General features: G+C 44.8%; 1 protein-coding gene across 5 annotated transcripts in view; it reads left to right on the plus strand.

Annotated features, from left to right (window-relative positions):
• SH2B2 (SH2B adaptor protein 2) overlaps positions 1–23296 on the plus strand; it is a 126990-nt gene that overhangs the window by 29605 nt on the left and 74089 nt on the right. Inside the window, exon 1 of one of the 5 annotated variants that reach the window (XM_056558505.1) lies at positions 6958–6976. The exons of the other annotated variants lie outside the window; for them this stretch is intronic. The gene's annotated coding sequence lies outside the window, so the exon portion shown is untranslated. Of the gene's footprint in view, positions 1–6957; positions 6977–23296 lie in introns of those variants that run through there. 5 annotated transcript variants of the gene reach the window in all.

Genomic DNA, 23296 nt, shown 5'->3' on the forward strand with positions numbered 1-23296 from the left:
AGATGTCTGATCGTGGGGGGGGTCACCGCTGGGACCCCCCCCCCCCCCCCCCCCGCGATCTCCCTGCAGCAGCCCGCATTCTATGTGCACCTGCGTCTGAAGTTTCAGAAACGCGTTTCCGAGACGGGGTCGTGACGTCACGCCACACCCCCTCCATTCATGTCTATGGGAGGGGGCTTTGCGGCTGTTACGCGCCCTCCCATAGAAATGAATGGAGTGGGCGTGACGTCACATCCCCGTCTCTGAAGCCCGGAGGTTTCCGAAACTTCAGCCAGCGAGCTGCTGCAGCGAGATCGTGGGGGGGGGGGGGGGTCCCAGAGGCGGGCCCCCCGCGATCAGACATCTCATCCCCAATAGGGGATAAGTTGTTTTTGCCCGGAATACCCCTTTAATTCTGTGAAAAGACCTGTCAAGCAGCAGTTTGTGTGGATCCCTAGTATTGTACTAGTGCTACTACCTCACACGTATGGACCAATATATATGTGTATGTGAGAAGTATACCATATGCCAGCATATCTATTTTTAGAAATTGCATAACTGCCTTTATTTTTGTTAAAGAAAACTTTCAGTTCTACTTTCTTTGCAGTTGCGTAACTGAAAAAAAAACCTCCTTATGAATGCATAAAAGTGTACAATGATAAAATGGTTATTGTATGTTATGTATGAAATAGTGTTATTTTATTTTTCCATTTGTGCCAAATGTACTGGAAGTATGTATGACATTTTAAAGTGTAACTGTTGTTAAAAACAACTATTGGCATATTGATCAGACATGTCAAAAGTTGTTGATCGCACTGGGTCTTACTGTTAAAACCCTCTGTGATCATGATAGATTAGCCTGGGAAGTGGGCGGCATTGTGCTCCACTCCCAGGCCGGCTGAGAGATAGACATCTATGCAGAGAAATGTACAGATCTTTCGTCCGCTGGGGAACAGAGAGCAATTTTGCATATTTCCCATTTGAGAGTGATCCACATGCCAAAAGTTGTTTTTAATGATCATTACACTTTAACCCTAACAAGTGTGGTGTTAAAGGTCATGACTATAGAAGTACATTGGGGGGGAACCATCATGGCCACTAAAAGTTAACACTGCCTGCAAATTGTTGGATGTAATCCAATGGAAAATGAAGTTATCTGAAATCACAAGTATATTGCATCTAATAAGGTTTTGCTTGTTTGTCATTGCCTGTGTTCTCAATGCTTTCTACTTACAATTATACTGGAATTGTACTTGAAGCAGTATAGAACTGGTGATAGAAAATATTCTTCATTGTTGAACTTGAGTTGTACAGTTTACGTATGATATAGTGGGAGATTTATCAAAACCTGTCCAGAGGAAAAGTTGCTGCTTCTTTCATTTTTGAAAAGGCCTCTGAAAAAAGAAAGAAGCGATCTGATTGGTTGCTATGGGCAACTCAGCAACTTTTCCTCTGGACAGGTTTGGATAACTCTTCCCCCATAGGGTTTGTATTAAAGTGTCCCTGTTCCGCTCATTCTGATTGGGATCGCAGCACTGAAACTCAGACCGAACCGTACAAAACAACATGTCAAAAGTTTTATGTTTATTTTAATGACAGGGCCACTTTAACCTTTACAACTGAATTTACATTTTTTATGCTTCAGAGTTTTAACTGCACAGCATTTCCTGTCAGCTTGTTTGCATTTGCATTCTAGGAAAAGTAAAAAAAAAAATTTAACCTGGAATTATACTCTGTTGACGGAAATGAGCTTTGTTTTTTTGGGGGGTGGCTCTGACAACTAGCATGTTGACTGTTGCCAAGGACAATTAACAAAACTCTTACTGCTGTAAATCAGGCTCAGTACAAGACAGATATTACAATTTAGTGACAGCACAAGTCAACTTCATATGTAGATTATATAGAAACATTGGGGGACATTTATACATTTTTTTGTAAGGTATGAAAGATTTTACCCCTGTTTACGTGGTGTATTATTTGCACAGTTGCTCAAAATTTACCAAAAGGGCGCACGGGACTTGATAAATTTTGCTCAATTATAGAAACCAGTTGGCTGCAGAGATTGTTTAATCTTTGTGCTCTGGCATGTGACACTTCTAAATTTAATTTGTGCAAATAATAAATACAGCTCCACTGCAAAAAGGGGTGTCCGGTGCACCAAACAGTAGACAACTTTGAAAGATTTTCTACCGGAAATTGGGCAAAATAATTGCGCCAAAAAATGCAATTGCGCAAAATTTTCAGGGACATTTAGAACATTGAAGTGGTATAAAGCTAATGATAAATGTCCCCCATAGAGAATATGTCGGCAGATAAGAACCATTTGTCCCATCTAGTCTGCCCAATATTCTGAATACTATGAATAGTCCCCGGCCATATCTTATAAGAATTACAGTCATGGCCGTAAATGTTGGCACCCCTGAAATTTTTCAAGAAAAAAAAGTATTTCTCACAGAAAAGGATTGCAGTAACACATGTTTTGCTATACACATGTTTATTCCCTTTGTGTGTATTGGAACTAAACCAAAAAAGTTAGGAAAAAAAGCTAATTGGACATAATGTCACTCCAAACTCCAAAAATGGGCTGGACAAAATTATTGGCACCCTTTCTCAAAATTGTGGAAAAATAAGATTGTTTCAAGCATGTGATGCTCCTTTAAACTCACCTGGGGCAAGTAACAGGTGTGGGCAATATAAAAATCACATCTGAAAGCAGATAAAAAGGAGAGAAGTTCACTTAGTCTTTGTATTGTGTGTCTGTTTGTGCCACACTAAGCATGGACAACAGAAAGAGGACTTAAGAACCAAAATTATTATTTTTTTTTACAGTGCCTGAGGGCCTTTCTAAAAATATGTTCACCCCCACACAATCTCTTTTATCTCATGTAAATTGTTACATGGCTTTAAAAGGTAAACATAATCTTTAACATTTTGAAGGAAGTGGCATTCTGCAAAGAGATTGAAACATCTGACTGCAGTTCTTACCACCTGTTCAACTTATTTCTATGTTCGCTGTTCGGTCAAGCAATGAATTCAACTGACAAGATTTATATAGCTGTCTGCAAGAAGAGACACATGTATAGTGGAGTGTACACGCTACCACTAAAACAGATGTTTTATGGTGCCAACAGATATGTGACATAGCTAAACTACCATTACACATACTGGGGAGTACAAAATGAGAAATCATTCTGTGATTCTGCAGCTCTGAACAACCAGTTGATATTACATATCACTGCCACTTGAATAGTGTACCAATAGTTAAAGGGGTTCTCCGCTGCCTTGCCTTCCAGAGCTCCGCTCACAGTGTCCGGAAGTTCATTACTCCGATCGCTGTGTGCGGGCTTCCGTGTTCGAGGCCGCCCCCTTGTGATGTCACGCCCGCCCCCTCAACAAAAGTTACTCCCCCTTCCCATAGACTTTCGTTGAGGGGGGCGGGCGTGACGTCACAAGGGGGCGGCCTCGAATACGGAAGCCCGCACACAGCGATCGGAGTAATGAACTTCCGGACGCTGCGAGTGGAGCTCTGGAAGGCAGCGGAGAACCCCTTTAAGACTGACTCCTACTGACACCTAGAAAGGTTCATAAAATCAGACAGTCTTTCTTCATCATCAGTCAAATGGCTATCCATTCCATTACTGAACCTTGTCTTCATTAGGCCCATTTAGTGGATGATAACATCAGTTCCAGTTGCATGGTACCTCAACAGTATGCAATAAGTTCCTTGGCTACCTAGTGAAAGCTGCTAGAGGTTTACTATTTAATTCTATGTCTGAACATGGGATTTGGTTGTTAGAAGAATGTAGCTCTGGCCATTGTACAGATACATTATAGAAGACCTATGGTTATTTTTTTTTTTAATTATAATATTACATCCTCAGGTGTCCTGGTTCCAAAAGTGTTTTACTTTCTTGCTGGTGTACCTTGCCTCAATTCTTAGAGACCCTGGGATTACACATTATTTTTGTTTATTGCTTAATAGGGTGTAAATACTAGGTTCAGAGGGTATGATTTTCATCATGCCCCCTAATCACACTCGCTGAGCCTAGCATTCACATCCCATTTCGCAAAAAACTTCCTGCCAAACTGACTATTCATTGAAAAGTGCAGATAGTTAAAGGGGTATTCTGTCCCTAGACATTTTATCCCCTATCCAAGGATAGGGAAGAAGATGTCTGATCGTGGAGGTCCCACTGCTGGTGACCCCTGCGATCTCCCTGCTGCACTCGGTGTTCGTTTAGAGCGTTGGGTGCAGCGCCAGAGGCTCGTGACATCACGGCCACGCCCCCTCAATGCAATTCTATGGGAGGGGGCGTGATGGCAATGCACAGATAGACTTGCATTCAGGGGGCGTGACCTTGACGTCACGAGCCTCTGCCCCGCATCGCAAGTTTTCTCCCTGCAGTGGATGTCTGGGGTGCCGCAGCCGAGATCAGACATCTTATCCCCTATCCTTTGGACATGGAACATGGAAACAGGGCACCTGAGACTACACAATGATATTAAAAACTAAATTTTAGTGGACTGGCCACAAGTCCTCTTTAAAGGGAACCTGCCAGAAGCTTCATGTTTCCTGGTTCTGACATGAATCAGTGCAAAGTTTAGGACTTATGTACAGTAAAAACAATGTACAGACATTTGGTTTCACATCACTACTAATGACTATTGTAGCAAGCTGTGCATTCACTCTACTTTTGGCTTTTGGCTGTCTGGGCATGATGGGCATTGTTGTTATGTAACAACTGGAGGCACACTGGTTGGAAAACACTGGTCTAATCCTAGGCTATGAAAACATTATCGAAGTCAAATTTTAGTGTAGTTTAATTTAGATGACGGGGATCATAATAGTTGGTTGATTTCCATGAATACTGCGTCTCTCTCATCCAGCATGGCGATCAGAATGCCTAATATTGGTAAACCAATTAACTTGGGCAATATCATCAATCTCTGTTATAATTGGCACTCCTGTGCTCTTCTTGGCAGATCTCTCTCTGTTCCAGGAATTACTGCCATAGATACAATTTATAGGGAACATTAGAAATAAAAGAGAGTGATGACATGAGGTTTCAGGTCCCATGTAATGGGTAGATGGTGCCTGTCTGTTGTTTGTTCTCTTATGAGTAGTATATATTTATATTGTGGTCAGGACAACTATCAGAACCGATGCCCCCCCGTACCTACCTAACTCCTAAACTAAGCAGTTTGAGTTGTGCCATAACTGCTGTGATAGATATACCTGAAATGAGGGCAAAAACAACATTAGGTTTGAACTATGAAAGTTTTATTATGCAGATGACAATTCTCATGAGCAGGGTTTTAAACGCTGACAACATCTCACAATGCGGGTCAGAAATATATCTAGAATAACATGCGGATTTCCATCAGCCCAGTCTCTTGATAATGTGGACCGGAATATTATTCTGTGAGGCTTCTCCTATCCTAAAGGAGTGGCCAGATAGACTGAGGATTGAGCCCCAAACTGACTAACCATGTGCGAACCAGTTAGATGAAGATAGAGCTAGTTAATGGAGCTCCTGAGATGACAAACAAGGGGGAGTCTGACGTCTCGTTGCTAATAACCTTTAACCATTCTCGAATAACTGTCACCGGACACCAAGCATTACCTGTAGGGAAATATTTAAGATCAACAGTTTGGCCAATAGCAAGTGTTTTAGACGAATACAGAGTAAGAATAAAATATGTGCCATGCCACGACACCTGATCCTTACGTAAGTAAGTAGATGTACAGCTAGCACATGGAAATTAGTAACATGACCAAATTGGACCAGTGCCGCCGCTGCTTTGGCTGAAAAAGATCTATGGTATTAAAAAAACGCTGAACCTCCATACTTGTAACCTAGATCCACCACTTTGTAGAGATACTAATCTAACTCCTCATGTCTGAGAGGGTTAATAGAACAAATAATGTCTCGGTAAAGGCTGAAGGCAAGGACGAACTCGGGGATTCATAACTTGCGATTCAATCTGACGTCTTTAGATTTTAGAATGATGGACACTTCGCCACAAGCTATAGTTTTATTGTCTGGTGCTTCATGAGACGACCCTAATAAAGACGCTAAGTTTACGTCCTTGCCTTCTATGATATCTTTTTTAACGTTGGGTGGCATGAAATGAGAAGGTGCCACATTTGGGAATGAAACTGACCCACCTGGTGAACTAGCCTGCAGAGTGGTCGGCGTAGCAGTGACCTGAGAGGCTGAAGTAGAAGGCCTGTCCCTACTCTCAAAAGACTCCATTCTAGCTTGTAAGCTAGTGAGAGATGAAGTCATGGTATTAAACATGGTATGCAATTGTGACAGCGAAGTCTGAATAGATTTCATGGAAGCGGACTCTTGACTGGGACCAGCCCCATCAGATGACAAGAGGCAGAATAATTCTGCCTTCCTGGCCCTAGCTGGAAATGGTATATGTCTCCTCAGTAGCTCAGCTGTCAGCTTTGGGATGGTCCAGGCTCTTATTGATGGGTTACTCTCATGGTTTGACTGCTGATCAAGGTTGTCCAGCAGAGAAGCTGTCTCTTCTATGTATCTAACCATGGTGTTCCAGGTAACTATCCCTCCTCCAACTGCTGATTAAAGACAACCACCACCAGATAGGAAACCCGAATCACTGCATCTAAACTACCTAGTCACATGAAGGAGCATGCTACGCGACACACCATGTGTAGACCAATGCAAAATAGAACCCACCCTCAGTAGTAAACAACAAGATTAGTAGCACAGGAACTGAAAAATTTACCCCAAAACAAGCGACCCGGACCTAGACAGATAAGAGACAATTTGTAGTGGCATACAGTGGAACATTACTACCAAATCATAACTAAGCTTCTACACACCCACAGATGCAAGGACCAATCCAAGACGGTATAGGCAACACCAAAAACTACTGGGCAGTAGAAAATATGGCACGGATTTCTGCAAATAAACATAATCGAAATGAGAACTAGAATGCTCGCAAGCTATGAACGGTTGCATGCGTAAGTAATGTGTTACATCTGACAGTAATGCTGTAAGTGCTGAAAGATAGCTGCTGAGAAACCTCACAGACCAATCCCGTAGGCCTAAACAGAAGAGCACCCTCCGAAAGGACACAAAGCAAGCTACTAAACTAACATGAAAAACATCCATTCTTACCAGCATGAGAGTACTGTTCATACACATATATACATATATCAATACACACGGTTACACCTCAGGAGATCTCAGGTAACACCCCCTTTTCCTTTTTTTTATTTTTATATGCTGTAGACTTTATGAACTGGAATATGAGAATAATTCTCAGTGCACCTGAAACAGATATTCTTGTTACAATAGCATTTAAAGGTATCATCGTGTTGTGTGGTTGAGATACATGCACGATCAGAATATACCCCCATAAACTTAGTTACTAACATGCCGTCTGAGCCGAAAGGGTGCCGGAGCTGCGTGCGCAGTGCGTGTAACTCATAACAGAGTAAACCCTGTAACCCATACACACTGTCCAAAACCTCCCATAGCCCCCACCTTACTTTTGTGGAGCAGCGGAGATGCAGTGCTGCCGGATCTTAGTGCAGTGTGGAGGAACCTGTTGCTTGGTAGTGCTGTGCGCAGCCGGGGGCACGCTCTGCACTGGTGAACGAGCGCGCTTCAGGTGTTGGAAAATGAGGGATCAGCTGTGCGCCGGTGCTGTAGGACCCAGAGACCATGCATATGGCTGTCTGAACAAGCGCCCGTTGCCGGCTCTGCAAAGCAGGAGGCCATGATGTGCCGCAGTAGAGTTCCATGCTGCCAGCAGAGTACTAACCAAACGTCCCAGCTCCAGAAATCACAAATTACATCTGTGGTAGTCGTGAGCCTGAGGTATTTATGGGGGAAGCTGTCCCTCCCATAAATACGGCTAATTAGCCTAACACTTGTTGTAATAAATCATTAGAAATGACAGTGTATTGAATGGAATAAAATCACCCACTAATGCAAGTTTAACCCCTTAAATGGGTACTCCTTAGACATCTTATCCCCTATCCCCTCGCGAACATGCTCCGGGGACTGATTTTAACTGGGGTGCTGCGTGCAAGATCACAGGGGTCCCCAGCGGCGGGACCCCCGTGATCAGGCATCTTATCACCTATCCTTTGGATAGGGGATAAGATGTCTAAGCGCTGGAGTACCCCTTTAAGGACGCAGCTCATTTTCACCTTAAGGACACAGCCCTTTTTCGCAATTCTGACCACTGTGACTTTATGCATTAATAACTCTGGAATGCTTTTACCAATTCTGATTCTGAGATTGTTTTTTCGTGACATATTCTTCTTTATGTTAGTGGTAAATTTTCGTTGTTACTTGCATCCTTTCTTGGTGAAAAATCCCCAAATTTCATTAAAATTTAGAAAATTTAGCTTTTTTCTAACTTTGAAGCTCTCTGCTTGTAAGGAAAATTGATATTCCAAATAAATGTTATATTGATTCACAAATACAATGGGGGACATTTACTAATCTAGTCTATTCTGGGTATGCTTATAGACCAGCGTATGTGGTAGTCTCCTGTCTATTGTGCTCCTAATTTATCAAAGGTCTCACAGCCCTTGATAAATTCTGTGCTCAGACTTCAGGGTCTACAGCTTAAACTGCATTTAGACCTGCTCCAACATGGTCTGACATTTCAGCGTATTTTGGGCAGATGCGACTTGTTGCACAAAAGTCGCACTTGATAAATTCAGCACCAATGCATTTTCCAATGCATTTCCGTCTAAAATAGACTAGCATGCATCATGTTCTAAAAATCCTCTACAGCAAAAGTTGCAGAAAAGTCGCACATATTTAGACTGCGACTTTCTGTGCGACAAATTTAGACAGGAAAAACCAGTCTAAATCGTTTGATAAATCTCCCCCAATATGTCTACTTTATGTTGGCATCATAAAATGGACATATTTCTACTTTTTGAAAAAACTTGAGGGCTTCAAAGTATAGCAGCAATTTTCTAAATTTTCATGAAAATTGTAAAATCGGAAGGGACGGATGTTACAGAACTACAACTCCCAGCATGACTGGGCAGTCTAGGCATGCCGAGAGTTGTAGTTTGGCAACATCTGGAGGGCTACCGTTTGGGCACCAGTGTAATAGTGGTCTCCAAACTATGACCCTCTAGATGTTGCAAAACTACAACTCCCAGCATGCCTTTACTTTACTGCCACTTTCCTTTCCCCCCCCACCGTCGCCACCCTACCTGTGCCGCTGATCTCCGCTGTCTCCACTGATGATCGGCAGTCCCCACGCCATCTTCTTTCCAGGTACCGGCCGCAATCTTCTCCTCCCGTTCTGCCCGACATCCAGGGGTGGACAGAGCGGGGTGTTTCCATGGCAAGCCCCTTTTGTGCACTGCCATTGGTCAGAACTCATTTCTGACTAATGGCAGGGGATAGGAAGAGATCGCAGGGCTGCAACCTCGCTCCTATCCCTCAGGATGATCGGGGCTGTCACTGACAGCTCCGATCATCCCTATTTTCCAGGTGACCGGGTCACTAGAGACCCGATCAGCCCAGAATAGGAGAAAATTGCATGTCTGAATTGAATTGAATTGAGTCTGAATTTTCTCCGATCGCCGACATGGGGGTTCTCAGGACCCCCCTCGGCGATGTGCCGGGATATCTGCTGAATGATTTCAGCAGGCATCCCGGTCCGGTCCCCAATCGGCTAGCGGCGGGGACCGGAATTCCCACGAACATATCCATACGCCCTACGTCCTTAAGGACTCGGGATGCAGGGCGTATGCATACGCCCTACGTCCTGAACAGGTTAATACCTTTGGCGCTATGAGTGTAAACCTGAAATATTGTTTCTTAATACCAAGTGTTATAGGTTGTTTTTTAAATGCTTTTGTGTATTTTTAGAAACAGGACGGGTTCACGTGGTACCTTTTTAGAAAAAAAAAGATACATTTTATGTGTTTTGATAAACATTGATGAAGCATTGCAGACTGTTTATATAAATTGTTGGGAGCTTATAATGCAGCTATTCCCAGTGTGTTTTTTTTATGAATTGAAACATGATTAAAAACTGTGTTTCATCTGTGAAATCTATGGTGGCAATAAACCATTCTAATTCATGGCAAAATGTGGTCTTCATGAACCATATTTTGCTGTTTTAAAATGCAAAAAAAAATTATTAATGTGAACCCAGCCTTACACTTTAATTCAATAAAACGAATTTAAAAAAAAGTTTCATAATGCTATATGTTTAAAGGGTTACTATCATTTCGACAAGTCTGGCCCTGATTTATTAAACTGTGTGAGAGAAAAACTAAAGATTTTGCCCATAACAACCAATCACAGCTCAGTTTTCACTTTACCAGAGATTGTTAAGATAGGAAAGCTGAGCTGTGATTGGTTGCCATTGGCCCTGATTTATCAAAATGTGCGAGAGAAAAACTGGAGGGATTTTGTTCACAGGAACCAATCACAGCTCAGCTTTACTATCTAATGATCTCTGTAAAGTGAAAGCTCAGCTGTGATTAGTTGTTATGGGCAAAATGACTTTTTTTTAAAAAGGTTTTGGTCGTTGGGGGTCCATGTGTTGAGAAGTCCTCCGCTGAGTGATGTGCCCATTCGATTCCACTTTGCTCCCCACAGAAGTATCTAATAGATATTGTATAAATCCATACACTCACTCCATCTGCCAAGGAGATTTGTATTACTCTCAGTCAGTCAGTACAGATTCCAGAGCCCCAAATCATTCAATGAATATATAAACTTTTTCGGGTTGTAGAAGTTAGGCACAATGCTAATGTATGTCAGACAGCAATAAGTAGCTGCCGCACCTTGTGCAACCACACTTCGTACTCAGGGTGTGGATAAGAATGCAGGACCAGGTTAATGGAATGAGCCACCCCTTTACTCTTGGGTGCATCGACCAACGTAGGCTATTTCCCCAATAAGGGAGTTTTCAAAGGGACTTGAAATATTATATTGCTTAATGGTAACGCATTTGCTGACATATTAGGGCTTAAGATATACCATAATTTCTATTGTTCATGTTTGGTAATCTTTTCATCTACATTCCCTACATTTACAAAGTAAGAGAAAATATTCCTGTTGTCCAAAATTGAACAAAGTAGCAAATATCATTTTGATCTCAAAATTAGTCCTAGTCTCTATAGGAAACTGCAGTATAACTTGGTCTGTATGTTGTTTAATCCTATTTATCACTTTACAGGAAGCCCCTCACTATACATGGAGGTTCACAAAGGCACATTCATTTGCATGGAGATGTGTTGCTGCTTTATGCATAGCAGGTACTTGGGTCCCTTTATTCTCATAGGTGGAAATCTCTTGGGATGGACCCTAAACAATATTAAAGGAGTTATACAGTATCAAAAAACATATATATATATATATATTTTTTTTTTAAGATCCGAGGAACCTGCTCTCGAAACACCCAAAAAAAAGTGCAAACGTGTTTGTCACGATCACACACTATCTGTCCAGCCAAGATATTAGAGAGAGTGGGATGGTGCAAGGGTTAAGGCCACCAGACCTCTGGGTATCCACTACTAGTCCCAGCAAGTCACCAAATTAACCCTTAGATAAACGTGTTTCACCAGAGCTTCCTTCAGAAAGGTGAGCTCCTATATTTAGAGATCAAAGACCAGAGCTGATTAATTAAACATTTAATCTGATAAAAGGTATCACAGTGCTATGTATATAAAAATACAGAAACAAATGACATACAGGTACAAAAACATATAAAAGAGTTTAGCAAGGCAAGTTCAGAAAACAAAAGATGAAGTTCTTACAGCATGATGGTATAGCCGTCCTTGTCAGTGAGAGTCCAGCTCTTGTCAGCTTTTGCCACAGCCTTGAACAACAGTTGAGTCCAGCATTTTAAATCTTATCTCTGCTTCTTTGGAGGGAAACTCCATTCCCCCCCCCTCCCCTCTGATCCCACCAGGTGGGGCATCTCTCTTCCTGACCCCTTATCTGTTTGATGATATGATGGGACCAGGGTGCACGACTTCAAAGGAGATACCAAACAGCCAGACCCCCAATAAAATGCAATACACAAAAACAAAGGATACACTGTTACGCCGAGCGCTCCGGGTCCCCGCTCCTCCCCGGAGCGCTCGCTTCTCTCTCGCTACCGCAGCGCTCCGGGCAGCTCCACTGACCCGGTGCGCTGCGATACCGTCTCCAGCCGGGATGCGATTCGCGATGCGGGTGGCGCCCGCTCGCGATGCGCATCCCGGCTCCCGTACCTGACTCGCTCTCCGTCTGTCCTGTCCCGGCGCGCGCGGCCCCGCTCCCTAGGGCGCGCGCGCGCCGGGTCTCTGCGATTTAAAGGGCCACTGCGCCGCTGATTGGCGCAGTGGTTCCAATTAGTGTGTTCACCTGTGCACTCCCTATTTATACCTCACTTCCCCTTCACTCCCTCGCCGGATCTTGTTGCCATTGTGCCAGTGAAAGCGTTTCCTTGTGTGTTCCTAGCCTGTGTTCCAGACCTCCTGCCGTTGCCCCTGACTACGATCCTTGCTGCCTGCCCCGACCTTCTGCTACGTCCGACCTTGCTTCTGTCTACTCCCTTGTACCGCGCCTATCTTCAGCAGTCAGAGAGGTTGAGCCGTTGCTAGTGGATACGACCTGGTCACTACCGCCGCAGCAAGACCATCCCGCTTTGCGGCGGGCTCTGGTGAAAACCAGTAGTGACTTAGAACCGATCCACTAGCACGGTCCACGCCAATCCCTCTCTGGCACAGAGGATCCACTACCTGCCAGCCGGCATCGTGACAGTAGATCCGGCCATGGATCCCGCTGAAGTTCCTCTGCCAGTTGTCGCCGACCTCACCACGGTGGTCGCCCAGCAGTCACAACAGATAGCGCAACAAGGCCAACAGCTGTCTCAACTGACCGTGATGCTACAGCAGCTACTACCACAGCTTCAACAATCATCTCCTCCGCCAGCTCCTGCACCTCCTCCGCAGCGAGTGGCCGCTTCTGGTCTACGACTATCCTTGCCGGATAAATTTGATGGGGACTCTAAATTCTGCCGTGGCTTTCTTTCCCAATGTTCCCTGCACTTGGAGATGATGTCGGACCAGTTTCCTACTGAAAGGTCTAAGGTGGCTTTCGTAGTCAGCCTTCTGTCTGGAAAAGCTCTGTCATGGGCCACACCGCTCTGGGACCGCAATGATCCCGTCACTGCCTCTATACACTCCTTCTTCTCGGAAATTCGAAGTGTCTTTGAGGAACCTGCCCGAGCCTCTTCTGCTGAGACTGCCCTGTTGAACCTGGTCCAGGGTAATTCTTCCGTTGGCGAGTACGCCGTACAATTCCGTACTCTTGCTTCAGAATTATCCTGGAATAATGAGGCCCTCTGCGCGACCTTTAAAAAAGGCCTATCCAGCAACATTAAAGATGTTCTGGCCGCACGAGAAATCCCTGCTAACCTACATGAACTCATTCATCTAGCCACTCGCATTGACATGCGTTTTTCCGAAAGGCGTCAGGAGCTCCGCCAGGATATGGACTTTGTTCGCACAAGGCGTTTTTTCTCCCCGGCTCCTCTCTCCTCTGGTCCTCTGCAATCCGTTCCTGTGCCTCCCGCCGTGGAGGCTATGCAGGTCGACCGGTCTCGCCTGACACCTCAAGAGAGGACACGACGCCGCATGGAGAATCTCTGCCTGTACTGTGCCAGTACCGAACACTTCCTGAAGGATTGTCCTATCCGTCCTCCCCGCCTGGAAAGACGTACGCTGACTCCGCACAAAGGTGAGACAGTCCTTGATGTCTACTCTGCTTCTCCACGTCTTACTGTGCCTGTGCGGATATCTGCCTCTGCCTTCTCCTTCTCTACTATGGCCTTCTTGGATTCCGGATCTGCAGGAAATTTTATTTTGGCCTCTCTCGTCAACAAGTTCAACATCCCGGTGACCAGTCTCGCCAGACCCCTCTACATCAATTGTGTAAACAATGAAAGATTGGACTGTACCATACGTTTCCGCACGGAGCCCCTTCTAATGTGCATCGGACCTCATCACGAGAAGATTGAATTTTTGGTCCTCCCCAATTGCACTTCCGAAATTCTCCTTGGACTACCCTGGCTTCAACTCCATTCCCCAACCCTGGATTGGTCCACTGGGGAGATCAAGAGTTGGGGGCCCTCTTGTTTCAAGGACTGCCTAAAACCGGTTCCCAGTACCCCTTGCCGTGACTCTGTGGTTCCCCCTGTAACCGGTCTTCCTAAGGCCTATATGGACTTTGCGGATGTTTTTTGCAAAAAACAAGCTGAGACTCTACCTCCTCACAGGCCTTATGATTGTCCTATTGACCTCCTCCCGGGCACTACTCCACCCCGGGGCAGAATTTATCCTCTGTCCGCCCCAGAGACTCTTGCTATGTCTGAGTACATCCAGGAAAATTTAAAAAAGGGCTTTATCCGTAAATCCTCCTCTCCTGCCGGAGCCGGATTTTTCTTTGTGTCCAAAAAAGATGGCTCTCTACGTCCTTGCATTGACTACCGCGGTCTTAGTAAAATCACGGTAAAGAACCGCTACCCCCTACCCCTCATCTCTGAACTCTTTGATCGCCTCCAAGGTGCCCACATCTTTACCAAACTGGACTTAAGAGGTGCTTATAATCTCATCCGCATCAGAGAGGGGGATGAATGGAAAACGGCATTTAACACTAGAGATGGACACTTTGAGTATCTGGTCATGCCCTTTGGCCTGTGCAACGCCCCTGCCGTCTTCCAAGACTTTGTTAATGAAATTTTTCGTGATCTCTTATACTCCTGTGTTGTTGTATATCTGGACGATATCCTGATTTTTTCTGCCAATCTAGAAGAACACCGCCAGCATGTCCGTATGGTTCTTCAGAGACTTCGTGACAATCAACTTTATGCCAAGATAGAGAAATGTCTGTTTGAATGCCAATCTCTTCCTTTCCTAGGATACTTGGTCTCTGGCCAGGGACTACAAATGGATCCAGACAAACTTTCTGCCGTCTTAGATTGGCCACGCCCCTCCGGACTCCGTGCTATCCAACGTTTTTTGGGGTTCGCCAATTATTACAGGCAATTTATTCCACATTTTTCTACCGTTGTGGCCCCTATCGTGGCTTTAACCCAAAAAAATGCCAATCCCAAGTCTTGGCCTCCTCAAGCGGAAGATGCCTTTAAACGGCTCAAGTCTGCCTTTTCTTCGGCTCCCGTGCTCTCCAGACCTGACCCATCTAAACCCTTCCTATTGGAGGTTGATGCCTCCTCTGTAGGAGCTGGAGCGGTCCTTCTCTCCGTATTCCTAATGCCTTTCATGTCTCTCTTCTTAAACCACTCATCATCAACCGTTTCTCTCCCAAGTTAGTTTCTCCCACTCCTGTCTCCGGTTCTTCTGACGTCTTCTCAGTGAAAGAGATACTGGCCTCCAAGACGGTCAGAGGAAAAAGGTTCTTTTTGGTGGATTGGGAGGGCTGTGGACCGGAAGAGAGATCCTGGGAACCTGAGGACAACATCCTAGACAAAAGTCTGCTCCTCAGGTTCTCAGGCTCTAAGAAGAGGGGGAGACCCAAGGGGGGGGGTACTGTTACGCCGAGCGCTCCGGGTCCCCGCTCCTCCCCGGAGCGCTCGCTTCTCTCTCGCTACCGCAGCGCTCCGGGCAGCTCCACTGACCCGGTGCGCTGCGATACCGTCTCCAGCCGGGATGCGATTCGCGATGCGGGTGGCGCCCGCTCGCGATGCGCATCCCGGCTCCCGTACCTGACTCGCTCTCCGTCTGTCCTGTCCCGGCGCGCGCGGCCCCGCTCCCTAGGGCGCGCGCGCGCCGGGTCTCTGCGATTTAAAGGGCCACTGCGCCGCTGATTGGCGCAGTGGTTCCAATTAGTGTGTTCACCTGTGCACTCCCTATTTATACCTCACTTCCCCTTCACTCCCTCGCCGGATCTTGTTGCCATTGTGCCAGTGAAAGCGTTTCCTTGTGTGTTCCTAGCCTGTGTTCCAGACCTCCTGCCGTTGCCCCTGACTACGATCCTTGCTGCCTGCCCCGACCTTCTGCTACGTCCGACCTTGCTTCTGTCTACTCCCTTGTACCGCGCCTATCTTCAGCAGTCAGAGAGGTTGAGCCGTTGCTAGTGGATACGACCTGGTCACTACCGCCGCAGCAAGACCATCCCGCTTTGCGGCGGGCTCTGGTGAAAACCAGTAGTGACTTAGAACCGATCCACTAGCACGGTCCACGCCAATCCCTCTCTGGCACAGAGGATCCACTACCTGCCAGCCGGCATCGTGACATACACTGTCTGAATGGCCCCTCACCCATGTCATGGATAATACATTACACACAGATACAATTATAATACACATGTAGGATTCAATAATCAGGCTTTGGGTCTGACAGTGTTACACTAAAAAAACATGCACAAAGGATGCGGTCTATCGCAAGCCCTTCTCCTACAGGAGAGAGACCCCCCAACCAACCTTACCCTTCGCCTCCAGACCAAAAGGTACCTGCGAGGTTCCAGGTGTGATGTCCCTTTTCGCTGAAGCTACTAAGGGACCACAAATGCTCCCAGCATCCCCCTTGGCATTAGCCAAGGTATCTACCCGCAGAGCCAATAATGGTCGGTACCCTGTCGATGCAGGAGTACCCGGGGTTTTTGCAGGGAGTTGCGGAACCTAATGGCCACACACGCCTCCCCTAGACCGCTAGGAGGGACACCCAGAAGGACTACCGCATCCTAACAATCCTGTGAACACACAAAACGTAAAAAGTGACACACAGTGACAAAGAGAAATAAATAAGTGAGTGAATGTGTGCAGGTATACTGCCCGGACATCCGGACGGATTTATAAAAAATTTCTCTGATCCTAGCCAGAAGGCCGGGAATCAAGAGGTGAGTGCCACAAGGTGAAGAGTGGCCGCATGGTGCCCGTGCTTCCACTCAGTGAGCCAATACTCCCAGTGAGTTTCGGCACCTAAGGGTCACCACTCCCCGAGGCACTGAAGTACCTCGGCTCTAGACCCTCTCAGCCTCATGGCGAGACCATCGAGCTGATTCCTCAGAACCAGCCCTCTACCATGCAGCACCCATCCCCACCAGCTCCAAATTGGCAAGAAGCTGATAAGAACATATACTACACTTGATCTTAGCCAAAAGTATCAAAAAACATATGCTCTATCTGCATGGCACCCTGGCTTTTCATGAATGCAGTGTGTTGACTACGGCACGAAGTTGGCACACCCCTCCATGCATCTCTATGGGAGAGCTGGAGCACTGTACTCAGATGTACCTGGCCCTCCCATAGAGATGCATGGAGAGGGTGTGTCGGCCACAGCTTCGTACCATGGTTGACACACTGCATTCATGCAAAGAGCGGGTGCGCTGTGCGGGAACAGGCCAATATTGCCCTGTGTAATAGGGCCAAGGATCAGACAATGAAAGGCTGATCGCATATTTAATGCGGGCCTGCAAATCATTGTTCATTGGCTGCACATCTCCCTGTGTAAACAGGATATGCTGCTGACAGTGATGAAAGTGCAGGTCTGCATGGATGATTTCATAATAACCTAGTAAAACTAGAGCGGCGCTCATATTAGGTATGTGTTTTTTTTTCCCATTTATTTCACTTATTTTACTAAGCAATGAATTTTTCAAATGAATGGGCAACTAGGTAATACATGGCAAAACTAAACCTTTTCTAGCAAATAGAGGGAAGCCTACCCTATTACATACTATATTATGCTGTACTATGACATAGAAAAGGGAGTGCTCTGGTAGGACACCCTACTAATATCCCATTTATGACTTTTTTCTCTATTATAGTCAAATTTTTTGTCGATTACTTGCTATTTCAACCTACAGTTTCCTATTTTTATATTCTTGCTCTATTCCAGCAATCACTTTCCATGTGACCAGTTAAGTCATTTTTGCCTTATGTGGTGAAAACATTATTTGGCCTATGGCAACCAACCACACACTTGCTCATTTTCTAACCTTAACTTGTGAAGAGACAGCTTAAGTCTGATAAATAGCCATAAGCAAAGCCGCCGTTCCTTGTGAATATGACCATTTCTGCCTCAGTAGTTCACTTGACTATTAAATATATGTTCACATTTTCTGCATATCTATAGAGTCTAGCAAATTTGAATAGTAAAAGACCTATTATATCGACCTAAAAGCAGTTTAATGAGGAAAATAGCATCATTTATTGGCTCAAGTTAACAATTCACATTGTGCAGTAGAGCTTGACAACGTCTTCCAAGAAAGATTCTAAAGAAAGTGCCCAATCTGTAGAAATATTGTCCTGTTATGTGATTATTGTTTTTATGCTCTTGATATTTTCCTCTAACAACATGGAATTTATGAGGCAGAAAAAATGTACAGTCTGTAAATATTTAATGCTGTTTTCGAAAGAAATCAATAAAAGATATTGATCTTTTTCCAGATCAGTCGGCAAAGGCAAAGGCATTAGAAATGTAAAGTAGCTGAATACATAGATGCAACACTGTAAAAAAAAAAAATAGCTTGAAAAAGATGCCTTGTGTAGAAGCCGAGGAATGTTCGAGCGTGAATCTCACCACTTGCTACATAAATTTCTAAACCAAAAGCTTACCATTAAACAGGAACATAGTGTTATATTTACATTCGAGGGTCTTTTAAGTGGCATTGCTAGGGGCCACTGATGAGACGTCGGCATGTGCAGAGCAGTAAACATTGAATAAAAGATGAGCACACAACCTTCATGCCAAACACAAATCTGGAGTGCAGACCACAGAAAGTTCTCCCCCAGAGGACAGCTTCACTGGCCGGAGTCATCTCAGGCTTTATTATGATGCATGTTGACGATAAAGGTTCTATGGCCCTAAAACAGGCAAGGCTAAAAGAGCCAGGTATCCATACACTCACACACTGTTTAATAAGTTTAGGAAACTGAATCCTTCTCTGACTTCAAAAATGTATGATATTTGTTCCTACATTTAAGACTAGATTAACATTATAATTGTGTTGTCTGTAGCAATATGGGATACTGACCTATACATGCACAGGCAGGTACAGGCCCAATTGACTTAACCCCTTAAGGACTCAGGGTTTTTCCGTTTTTGCACTTTAGTTTTTTCCTCCTTACCTTTTAAAAATCATAACCCTTTCAATTTTCCACCTAAAAATCCATATTATGGCTTATTTTTTGCGTCGCCAATTCTACTTTGCAGTGACATTAGTCATTTTACCCAAAAATGCACGGCGAAACGGAAAAAAAAATCATTGTGCGACAAAATCGAAGAAAAAACGCCATTTTGTAACTTTTGGGGGCTTCCGTTTCTACGCAGTGCATATTTTGGTAAAAATTACGCCTTATCATTATTCTGTAGGTCCATACGGTTAAAATGATACCCTACTTATATAGGTTTGATTTTGTCGCACTTCTGGAAAAAATCATAACTACATGCAGGAAAATTTATACGTTTAAAAATGTCATCTTCTGACCCCTATAACTTTTTTATTTTTCTATGTATAGGGGGCGGTATGAGTTTTTATCGGTATGACTTTTGTTTTGATCGGACTTTTTGATCACTTTTTATTCATTTTTTAATGATATAAAAAGTGACCAAAATACACTTTTTTGGACTTTGGAATTTTTTTACGCGTACGCCATTGACCGTGCGGTTTAATTAATGATATATTTTTATAGTTCGGACATTTACGCACGCGGCGATACCACATATGTTTATTTTTATTTTTTTTACACTGTTTTATTTTTTTTATGGGAAAAGAGGGGTGATTCAAACTTTTATTAGGGAAGGGGTTAAATGACCTTTATTAACACTTTTTTTTAACATTTTTTTTGCAGTGTTATAGCCCCCATAGGGACCTATAACCCTGCACACACTGATCTCTCATCCTGATCACAGGCGTGTATTAACACGCCTGTGATCAGTGTTATCGGCGCTTGACTGCTCCTGCCTGGATCTCAGGCACGGAGCAGTCATTCGCTGATCGGACACCGAGGAGGCAGGTAAGGGCCCTCCCGGTGTCCGGTCAGCTGTTCGGGACGCCGCGATTTCACCGCGGCGGTCCCGAACAGCCCGACTGAGCAGCCGGGTCACTTTCACTTTCGCTTTAGAAGCGGCGGTCAGCTTTGACCGCCGCTTCTAAAGGGTTAATACCGCACATCGCCGCGATCGGCGATGTGTGGTATTAGCCGCGGGTCCCGGCCGTTGATGAGCGCCGGGACCGATGCGATATAATGCGGGATCGCGGCACGCTTCATATCGCGGGAGCCGGCGCAGGACGTAAATATACGTCCTGCGTCGTTAAGGGGTTAAAGGGGTACTCCCGTGGAAAACTTTTTTATATTTTTATTTTAAATCAACTGGTGCCATAAAGTTAAACAGATTTGTAAATTACTTCTATTAAAAAATCTTAATCCTTCCAGTACTTTTTAGGGGCTATATACTAGGGATCGACCGATATCGGTTTTTTAGGGCCGATACCAATACCGATAATCGATGCAGGTTAGGGCCGATAGCCGATAACTTATACTGATATTCCGGTATAAGTTATCGGCTATTTAACCCCCTGCGACACCGCTGCAGATCATTGATTTAAAGCGGGCGCTTTAAATCAATGATCTGCAGTGGCTTTTGCGGGGCCATAGGCCGCCGCCGCCACCCGCTTCTCTCCCCTACCTGTCAGGGTGGTCCGGGCCATCCATCCTTCATTCCTGTAGTGTCTGGGGGCGTTCCGGGTGAAGAGTGAACCGGTCCGGGCTGTCCTTCTTCTCCGGCGGTCATCTTCTCCACTCCCGGCAGGCTCCGGCCTAGTACCGCAGCATAGACGCCGCTGCGCAGTGACGCCCGTGCGCAGCGACGCACCTGACGTCACGGTGTAGCGGCGTCTATGCAGCATACTAGGCCGGAGCCTGCCCGGAGTGGAGAAGATGACCGCCGGAGATGAAGTACAGCCCGGACCGGTTCACCCTCCACCCGGAATGCCCCCGGACACTACAGGAAGGATGGATGGCCCGGACCACCCCCATTACGGGTAAGTTTAATTTTTTTATTGACTCGGAGGGTGGGGGAGGGGCCCGACCGGTATAGTGGGCAAAAATCCATACCGGTACACCGCCCAGCATCACGGTGGGGGGTGCGACGCGGTGCGGTGGGTCGGGGGTGCGTTGCGGCGGTTCGGGGGGGTGGCGGTTCGGCCATACCGATAATCGGTCGATCCCTACTATATACTACAGAAGAAATGCTTTTCTTTTTGGATTTCTCTGATGTCATGACCACAGTGCTCTCTGCTAACCTCTGCTGTTCACTTTTGGAACTGTCCAGAGCAGGAGAAAATCCCCATAGTAAACATATGCTGCTCTGGACAGTTCCTAAAATGGACAGCAGAGGTCAGCAGAGAGCACTGTGGTCATGACATCAGACATGACACAGTCATGACACATTCCTCTGTAAATGCTTTTCCCCATAAAATGTATTGGAAGGATTAATATTTTTCAATAGAAGTAATTTACAAATCTGTTTAACTTTCTGGTACCAGTTGATTTAAAAAAAAAAAAAAAAAAGTTTTCCACGGGAGTACCCCTTTAAATAGCCTGGACTAGATCTGCCGACACATTTTATGTTGTTTTATGTTTGTTTCACATGATATTCACTCCCATTTTTTTTATGAAGTTCATGTCCATCTGACTGATTCCCTGAATTGTCAGACAAACTATGAACCTACATATCTCAGGAACGGAAGGGAATATCAAGAAACTGTAAAAAGGTGTGCCATCATGGCACTATAAGCTATTTATTACAGTACATGGCTACATGTGCTCTTTAAAGGGGTACTCCGGTGGAAAACAATTTTATTCAAATCAACTGGTGCCAGAATGTTAAACAGATTTATAAATTAAACCAACAAATGTAGTAGGAAAGGGGAGAGCACATAGGAAGCAACTTCACCTACCACGACCTGCAATTACGTCTTCGGTGACCTATATCAATGTCTCCTTCGGGATGCCGGGTCACGGCATAGGCGCAGGTGTATGGCGCTTGGAGGCTACGCCGGCAGTTTCGCACATGAGTGCGTGCTTCTTCCGGCCTCCAAAGCCCGGAAGAAGCACGCACTCACGTGTAAAACTGCCGGCGTAGCCTCCGAGCGCCATACACTTGCGCCTATGCCGTGACCCGGCATCCCGTTACCAGACTTCTAGACGCTACTATCTCCATTGAGCTGTGAGTGCACGTACGTGCCCCTTTGTATATCTTAGATTTATAAATGACTTCTATAAAAAAAATCTTAATCCTTCCATTATTTATCAGCTGCTGTATGCTCCAGAGGAAGTTGAGTAGTTATTTTCTTGACCACAGTGCTCTCTGCTGACACCTCTGTCCATGTCAGGAACTGTCCGGAGTAGGAGAGGTTTGCTATGGGGATTTGCTCTTACTCTGGACAGTTCTTAACACAGACAGAGGTGTCAGCAGAGAGCACTGTGGTCAGACAGAAAAGAACAACTCAACTTCCTCTGTAGCATACAGCAGCTGATAAGTACTGGAAGGATTAAGATTTTTAAATAGAAGTAATTTACAAATCTGTTTAACTTTCTGGAGCCAGTTGATATTAAAAAAAATGTTTTTCACTGGAGTACCCCTTTTATGTTCTTGGAAAGCTCTTAAGTTTTTTTTTTTATATTTTATTTTCCAATTTCAACATTTACAAACAAAACATACATATCCACAAAACATTACAAAACCCATCCCTCCCTTGCCTCCCTTAGCCTGGCATAACACCATCTTAACTCTTACTCATCCGCTCTTCCATTATGCTCAAAGTTTACCAATTTTTCCTCTTTTTTTCCCCGCTATAATATAATTCCTCAAATCTCTTAACCTTCCCCACCATCATAATCCATTCTCTACTTTCTGGTGCAACAGGTGTAATCCACTTTCTCAAAATATTAATCTTCGCTAATCATAATAACTTCAGGATTCATTCTTTGTAAACCCCATTACCTATAATTATTATTATACCCACTATCACTGTTTTAATTTAGTACGGAATCCAGTCCCTCTAGTCAAACTCTATTTTCTTATAGACCTCTCTCCAAAATGTTTGAATTTTTGAACAATTCCATAACGTGTGTCAGTCCTGCTTCTTCTTCATTACATTTAGGGCAATTTGGTGTGTATCCTAACCCCCATCCTTTTTAACCTAACCAGTGTATAATGCAGGTGGTGAATAATTTTAAATTGGGAAATTCTATAACAATTATTTATTGAAGATTTTTTTATGTTTTGACCATATTCCACTCCTCCTCTTCCAACTCTCCTATGTCCCTATTC

The sequence above is a fragment of the Hyla sarda genome, chromosome 2 (genome assembly GCF_029499605.1).
Source record: "Hyla sarda isolate aHylSar1 chromosome 2, aHylSar1.hap1, whole genome shotgun sequence".
Classification (NCBI taxonomy): Eukaryota; Metazoa; Chordata; class Amphibia; order Anura; family Hylidae; genus Hyla; species Hyla sarda.